The following is an 8,710-nucleotide window of genomic DNA, read 5'->3' as shown; positions in this document are numbered from 1 at the left end:
AAATAAATACATAAATAAATAAATTCCATACTTTTAAAAGAATGCATTTATTACTACACATGAAAACCTCAATATTGGAGGTTGGTTCAAGATGGCAGAGTAGAAGGACGTGTTCTCACTGCCTTTTGCGAGAGTACCGAAATCACAACTAACTGCTGAACAATCATCAACAGGAAGACACTGGAATGCACCAAAAACGATACCCCACATCCAAAGACAAAGGAGAAGCCACAATGAGACGGTACGAGGGGTGCAATCACAATAAAATCAAATCCCATAACTGCTGGGTGGGTGACTCACAAACTGGAGAACACTTATACCACAGAAGTCCACCCACCGGCATGAAGGTTCTGAGCCCCATGTCAGGCTTCCCAACCTGGGGGTGCAGCAATGGGAGGAGAAATTCTGAGAGAATCAGACTTTGAAGGCTAGTGGGATTTGATTGCAGGACTTTGACAGGACTGGGGGAAACAGAGACTCCACGCTTGGAGGGCACACACAAACTAGTGTGTGCATCGGGACTCAGGGGAAGGCACAGTGACCCCATAGGAGACTGAAACAGACCTACCTGCTAGTGTTGGAGGGTCTCCTGCAGAGGTGGGGGGTGGCTGTGTCTCACTGTGAGGACAAGGACACTAGCAGCAGAAGTACCGGGAAGTACTCCTTGGTGTGAGCCCTCCCTGAGTCCGCCATTAGCCCCACCAAAGAGCCCAGGTAGGCTCCAGTGTTGGATCGCCTCAGGCCAAACAACCAACAGGGAAGGGACCCAGCCGCACCCATTACCAGACAAACAGATCAAAGTTTTACTGAGCATTGCCCACCAGAGCAACGGCCAGCTCTACCCACCACCAGTCCCTCCCATCAGGAAACTTGCACAAGCCTCTTAGATAGCGTCATCCACCAGAGGGCAGACAGCAGAAGCAAGAAGAACTACAGTCCTGCAGCCTGTGGAACAAAAACCACATTCACAGAAAGACAGACAAGATGAAGAGGCAGAGGGCTATGTACCAGACGAAAGAACAAGATAAAAACCCAGAAAAACAACCAAATGAAGTGGAGATAGGCAACCTTCCAGAAAAAGAATTCAGAATAATGATAGTGAAGATGATCCAGGACCTCGGAAAAAGAATGGAGGAAAAGATCGAGAAGATGCAAGAAATGTTTAACAAAGACCTAGAAAAATTAAAGAACAAACAAATAGAGTTGAACAATACAATAACTGAAATGAAAAATACACTAGAAGGAATCAATAGCAGAATAACTGAGGCAGGAAAACGGATAAGTGACCTGGAAGACAGAATGGTGGAATTCACTGCTGCGGAACAGAATAAAGAAAAAAGAATGAAAAGAAATGAAGACACCCTAAGAGACCTCTGGGACAACATTAAACACAACAACATTCGCATTATAGGGGTTCCAGAAGGAGAAGAGAGAGAGAAAGGACCCGAGAAAATATTTAAAGAGATTATAGTCGAAAATTTCCCTAACATTGGAAAGGAAATAGCCACCCAAGTCGAGTAAGTGCAGAGAGTCCCAGCAGGATAAACCCAAGGAGAAACACACTGAGAAACATAGTAATCAAAGACAAAGAAAAATTATTAAAAGCAACAAGGGAAAAAAACCAAATAACATACAAGGGAACTCCCATAAGGTTAACAGCTGATTTCTCAGCAGAAACTCTACAAGCCAGAAGGGAACTGCATGATATACTTAAAGTGATGAAAGGGAAGAATCTACAACCAAGATTACTCTACCCAGTAAGGATCTCATTCAGATTCATCTGGAAATCAAAAGCTTTACAGACAAGCAAAACCTAAGAGAATTCAGCACCACCAAACCTGCTCTACAACAAATGCTAAAGGAACTTCTCCAAGTGGGAAACACAAAAGAAGAAAAGGACCTACTAAAACAAACCCAAAAGAATTAATAAAATGGTAATAGGAACATACATATTGATAATCATCTTAAATGTGAATGGATTAAATGCTCCAACCAAAAGACACAGGCTTGCTGAATGGATACAAAACCAAGAACCATATATATGCTGTCTACAAGAAAGTGAGGGAGTGGAAAAAGATATTCCATGCAAATGGAAATCAAAAGAAAGCTCTAGGGCTTCCCTGGTGGCGCAGTGGTTGAGAGTCCGCCTGCCGAAGCAGGGGACGCGGGTTCGTGCCCTGGTCCGGGAGGATCCCACATGCCGCGGAGCGGCTGGGCCCGTGAGCCATGGCCGCTGAGCCTGCGCGTCCGGAGCCTGTGCTCCGCAGAGGGAGAGGCCACAACAGTGAGAGGCCCGCATACCGCAAAAAAAAAAAAAAAAAAAAAGAAAGCTCTAGTAGCAATACCCATATCAGATAAAATAGAGTTTAAAATAAAGAATGTTACAAGAGACAAGGAAGGACACTACATAATGATCAAGGGATCAATCCAAGAAGAAGATATAACAATTATAAATATATATGCACCCAACATAGGAGTGCCTTAATACATAAGGCAAATGCTAACAGCTCTAAAAGAGGAAATCGACAGTAACACAATAATAGTGGGGGACGTTAACACCTCACTTACACCAATGGACAGATCATCCAAACAGAAAATTAATAAGGAAACACAAGCTTTAAATGACACAATAAACCAGATAGATTTAATTGATATTATAGGACATTCCATCCAAAAACAGCAGATTACACTTTCTTCTCAAGTGCACATGGAACATTCTCTGGGGTAGATCACAACTTGGGTCCAAAGCAAGCCTCAGTAAATTTAAGAAAATTGAAATCTAATCAAGCATCTTTTTTGACCACAACGCTATGAGATTAGAAATAAATTACAGGGGAAAAAACGTAAAAAACACAAACACATGGAGGCTAAACAATACGTTACTAAATAGCCAAGAGATCACTGAAGAAATCAGAGGAAATCAAAAAATACCTAGAGACAAATGACAATGAAAACACGACGATCCAAAACCTATGCGATGCAGCAAAAGCAGTTCTAAGAGGGAAGTTTATAGCAATACAATCCTACCTCAAGAAACAACAAACATCTCAAATAAACAATCTAACTTTACACCTAAAGGAACTAAAGAAAGAAGAACAAACAAAACCCAAAGTTAGTAGAAGGAAAGAAATCATAAAGCTCAGAGCAGAAATAAATGAAATAGAAACAAAGAAAGCAATAGCAAAGATCAATAAAACCACAAGCTGGTTCTTTGAGAAGATAAACAAAATTGATAAACCATTAGCCAGACTCATCAAGAAAAAGAGAGGACTCAAATCAATAAAATTAGAAATGAAAAAGGAGTAGTTAAAACAGACACTGCAGAAAGCATCCTAAGAGACTAATACAAGCAACTCTATGCCAATAAAATGGACAACCTGGAAGAAATGAACAAATTCTTAGAAAAGTATAACCTTCCAGGTCTGAACCAGGAAGAAATAGAAAATATGAACAGACCAATCACAAGTAATGAAATTGAAACTGGGATTAAAAATCTTCCAACAAACAAAAGCCCAGGACCAGATGGCTTCACAGGTGAATTCTATCAAACATTTAGAGAAGAGCTAACACCCATCCTTCTCAAAGTCTTCCAAAAAATTGCAGAGGAAGGAACACTCCCAAACTCATTCTATGAGGCCACCATCACCTTGATACCAAAACCAGACAAAGATACTAGAAAAAAGAAAATTACAGACCAATATCACGGATGAATATAGATGCAAAAATCCTCAACAAAATACTAACAAACAGAATCCAACAACACATTTAAAGGATCATACACCACGATCAAATGGGATTTATCCCAGAGATTCAAGGATTCTTCAACATACACAAATCAATTAATGTGTTACACCATATTAACAAATTGAAGAAGAAAAACCATACGATCATCTAAATACATGCAGAAAAAGCTTTTGACAAAATTCAACACCCATTTATGATAAAAACTCTCCAGAAAGTGGGCATAGAGGGAACCTACCTCAACATAATAAAGGCCATATACAACAAACTCACAGCAAACATCATTCTCAATGGTGAAAAAAGCATTTCCTCTAAGATTAGGAACAAGACAAAGATGTCCACTCTCACCGCTATTATTCAACATAGTTTTGGAATTCATAGGCATGGAAATTAGAGAAGAAAAAGAAATAAAAGGAATACAAATTGGAAAAGAAGAAGTAAAACTGGCACTCTTTGCAGATGACATGATATTATACATAGAGAATCCTAAAGATGCCACCAGAAAACTACTAGAGCTAATCAATGAATTTGGTAAAGTTGCAGGACACAAAATTAATGCACAGAAATCCCTTGCATTCCTATACACTAATGATAAAAAATCTGAAAGAGAAATTAAGGAAACACTCCCATTTACCATTGCAACAAAAAGAATAAAATACCTAGGAATAAACCTACCTAAGGAGACAAAAGACCTGTATGCAGAAAACTATAAGACACTGATGTAAGAAGTTAAAGATGATACAATCAGATGGAGAGATATACCATGTTCTTGGATTGGAAGAATCAACATTGTGAAAATGACTCTACTACCCAAAGCAATCTACAGATTCAGTGCAATCCCTATCAAATTACCAATGACATTGTTTACAAAACTAGAATTAAAAAATCTTAAAATTTGTAGAGAGACACATAAGACCCTGAATAGCCGAAGCATTCCTGAGGGAAAACAACGGAGCTGGAGGAATCAGGCTCCCTGACTTCAGACTATACTACAAAGCTACAGTAATCAAGATAATATGGTACTGGCACAAAAACAGAAATATAGATCAATAGAACAGGATAGAAAGCCCAGAGGTAAACCCACACACCTATGGTCAACTAATCTATGACAAAGGAGGCAAGGATATACAATGGAGAAAAGACAGTCTCTTCAGTAAATGCTGCTGGGAAAACTGGACAGCTACATGTAAAAGAATGAAATTAGAACACTCCCTAACACCATACACAAAAATAAACTCAAAATGGTTTAGAGACCTAAATGTAAGCCCAGACACTATAAAACTCTTAGAGGAAAACATAGGAAGAAAACTCTTTGACATAAATCACAGCAAGATCTTTTTTGATCCACCTCCTATAGTAATGGAAATAAAAACAAAAATAAACAAATGGGACCTAATGAAACTTGATAGCTTTTGCACTGCAAAGGAAACTACAAACAAGATGAAAAGCAGCCTTCAGAATGGGAGAAAATATTTGCAAGTGAATCAACAGACAAAGGATTAATCTCCAAAATATATAAACAGCTCATGCAGCTCAATATTAAAAAACAATCAACCCAATCCAAAAATGGTCAAAAGACCTAAATAGACATTTCTCCAAAGAAGACATACAGATGGCCAAGAAGCACATGAAAAGCTGCGCAACGTCACTAAAATGCAAATCAAAACTACAATGAGGTATCACCTCACACCAGTTAGAATGGGCATCCTCAGAAAATATACAAACAACAAATGCTGGAGAGGGTGTGGAGAAAAGGGAACCCTCTTGTGCTGTTGGTGGGAATGTAAATTGATACAGACACTATGGAGAACAGTATAGAGGGTCCTTAAAAAACTAAAAATAGAACTACCATATGACCCAGCAATCCCACTACTGGGCATATATCCAGAGAAAACCATAATTCAAAAAGACACATGTACCCCAATATTCATTGCAGCACTATTTACAATAGCCAGGTCATGGAAGCAACCTAAATGCCCATCGACAGACAAATGCTTAAAGAAGATGTGGTACATATATACAATGGAATATTACTCAGCCATAAAAAGGATCAAAATTGGGTCATTTGTAGAGACATGGATGGATCTCGAGACTGTCATACAGACTGAAGTAAGTCAGAAAGAGAAAAACAAATATCATATATTAACACATGTATGTGGAGCCTAGAAAAGTGATACAGATGAACTGGTTTGCAGGGCAGAAATTAAGACACAGATGTAGAGAACAAATATATGGACACCAAAGGGGGAAAGTGGTGGGGAGGGGGTGATGGTGTGATGAATTGGGATATTGGGATTGACATATATACACTAATATGTTTAAAATGGATAACTAATAAGAGCCTGCTGTATAAAAAAATAAATAAAATAAAATTCAAACAAAAACACTTCAATATTGTTAAAATCAAGTAATCTACATATTTGGTTTTTTATTGTATCACACATAGAAGTTATGAAATATCAATGGTTGTGGAATCAGAGTATCTAATTTTTATATAAATGTAAGTATAAATAATTTTCTGTTTGTTTATGGTATTAACATTTTAAATAGAAAAATATAATTTCTTAAATACACTGATACATGTTAGTTGAATATTTTCTAATATGAAAATCATAAAAGCAAACCAAGTGATAGGTCACAAAATCTCTGCCTTAAATTTTCCATAACTTGTTTAGGGTGACAAGCACTGTTACAAAATTTTAAAAAGTAAGTGAAATCTTCTATCGCTTATAATTTTCTTGGGGAAGGAAAAACACATTTGCATATGAAAGTATCTCAAGCAAGACTTAAAAGCAACTTAAAATGCAGTAGAAATTAACATATTGCAGTTGAAATAGAAACACAATTAAGAAGATTGAGTAATAATTAACATTTTTATAGATTACGAAGCACTTTCACCTGTACTGTCTCATCTGATCCTGGCAACAACCCTCAGAGCAAGGTATTATCTTCCACACTATCCTTGACAGAGTCAACCAGTAGAGAGACCTGGGCTGAAACACAGGTCTTCTCATACATTCATCCTATCTCCCAAATGTAATGACAACTTACCAATGGTGGGCTTTAGCTGTGACAGGAGACACATTACAAAGAATAAGACTCAAGTAGACACTGCTCTCCTGGAGCTTATGAATCATGAGGGAGGCAGACAATAAATCAATGGTCACAATACATAGTGATAAAATCTGTGATGGTGGCAGTGTGAGGTCATATGAGAAATGAAGGGGACCTAAATCAGATCTGGAAGACAGATGATCAGGGAAGTCTATTCTATAGAAAGAAGCCTCTAAGAAAGATGAAATAAAACCCAGAGCTGGGAAAGTACAGCCTGTCTGACGGGCTGAAAGGAGACCCTTGTGGCTGGAATATAGATGTAGGGCCCTCCGGCCATGATGAGGCTGGACATTTCGAAGTCTGTATTGTTACTTTATACTATAGAGTTAATAAAAGAATACTACCAATTATTGTAAGTATTTAAGAGATTTATAGGAATACTAGTAAGTATATTAGATTGTATTAACGCATTGTAGTACTCAAAGCAGATTTACTTAATTTCTAATTATACGCTTATTGATAAAAATTCTAAAAGGACTGTTCTACTCAGATATTTTGGGGGCACTGCAGAGATTAGCAGAGACCTAGTGGGATCTTGATACATATTTGTGAGGTCAAATTATCAGAAATTATAAATGAGTTCCCGAAGTATAAGATGAAACATATCACGCACCCTAGGAGGGCCAGGTGAAGCTCGGAATTAGAACTGTAGGCAAGATTGGAGCATGTACCACATTTCTAGAATGCTGTCTCAATCAATCAAAAGCAAGTTAACCAAGAAAGCATCAAAACTCTAATTCCAGGAAGCAAGACTGCAGTTGTAAAAATTAAGAACAGACTAGTACACTTGGACCACACAGGAAGGCTGATGTTGAAACAAGGAAGGCTTTCGGATCCTATGCCTCTTTGTAGTGAAACTGCACTATCTCCAAAACACCTGGGTAAATCCTTTTGCGAGATCCCTTAGGATTCCAAGAGGAAACTGGCTTCTTCCAGTCAAGGGCTTGCACTTGCAATGCAGATCTTGTCTCTAAGCCACAAAATGTGCAAAGGCATTTTTGGCCGTTTTCAGTCACATAGCCAGCCCAGAGAACTCTTCTGGGAAAAGTGCGTTCCTGGGAGCAAAATGGTCCCTTAATTGGGCAGCTGTGAGAATGCAGTGGACTAGTGGGCCACTTTAACTAGGATCCCATCAAGGTTGAAAACTTGGAGTGAGCAAGCAGTGCCTTGTGGAAGGAGATAACTCTTCCTAAGACAGGGAAAGGACAGCACCAGCCAAGCCCATGCTATGAATCCTGTTCATTTACTTCACCTCATATTCTATCATCCCTTTCCATTGCTGAATAGTGCTCATTGTGATGCTCCAGGTACATTCCAGGAAATTTGTACCAAGCCTCTTCTATCATCATCCTTGTAGCTCCTAGCCTGGGTGCAGATGTCACTGTCAATATTCATTTCATGCCATTCTAAAGGCTTACTTTAAAAGTTACTTCTGGAATTTATGAGTGAATTAACGTATTTCTTAGGTTTAGAAAGCCCAACTATTTGAACAAATACAATTTTGGATCTATAGTTTCAGATCCTGAAGATTATTTTAATAAGTCAAGATAATAAACGTTTTCCAAAGTTTTAATTCAACCTCGCACTCATGACTTGATAAAATCTTTCTCATTCATAGTCATGCAATATGTGCTTACATCTTCAAAGGAAGCAGGATAGTCCTAAAGAGGATAATAAGCTAAGGCAACTGCAGAGATATCGAAGGTTTGGTATCACCTTTTAATTCCCTCTGTATTGGCTTTCACACTGGGAAGGTTGTAAACAAACCATTATTCAAGTCGCTTAATATCATGAACCCAGATTGGTAAAAAACTGGTGAGTTGACTCGTCTATAACAATCTGTTGATTGACTTAG

This window comes from Pseudorca crassidens, chromosome 2 (assembly GCF_039906515.1).
Source record: "Pseudorca crassidens isolate mPseCra1 chromosome 2, mPseCra1.hap1, whole genome shotgun sequence".
Taxonomy (NCBI): Eukaryota; Metazoa; Chordata; class Mammalia; order Artiodactyla; family Delphinidae; genus Pseudorca; species Pseudorca crassidens.
Note: the sequence above shows the minus strand (reverse complement) of the source record.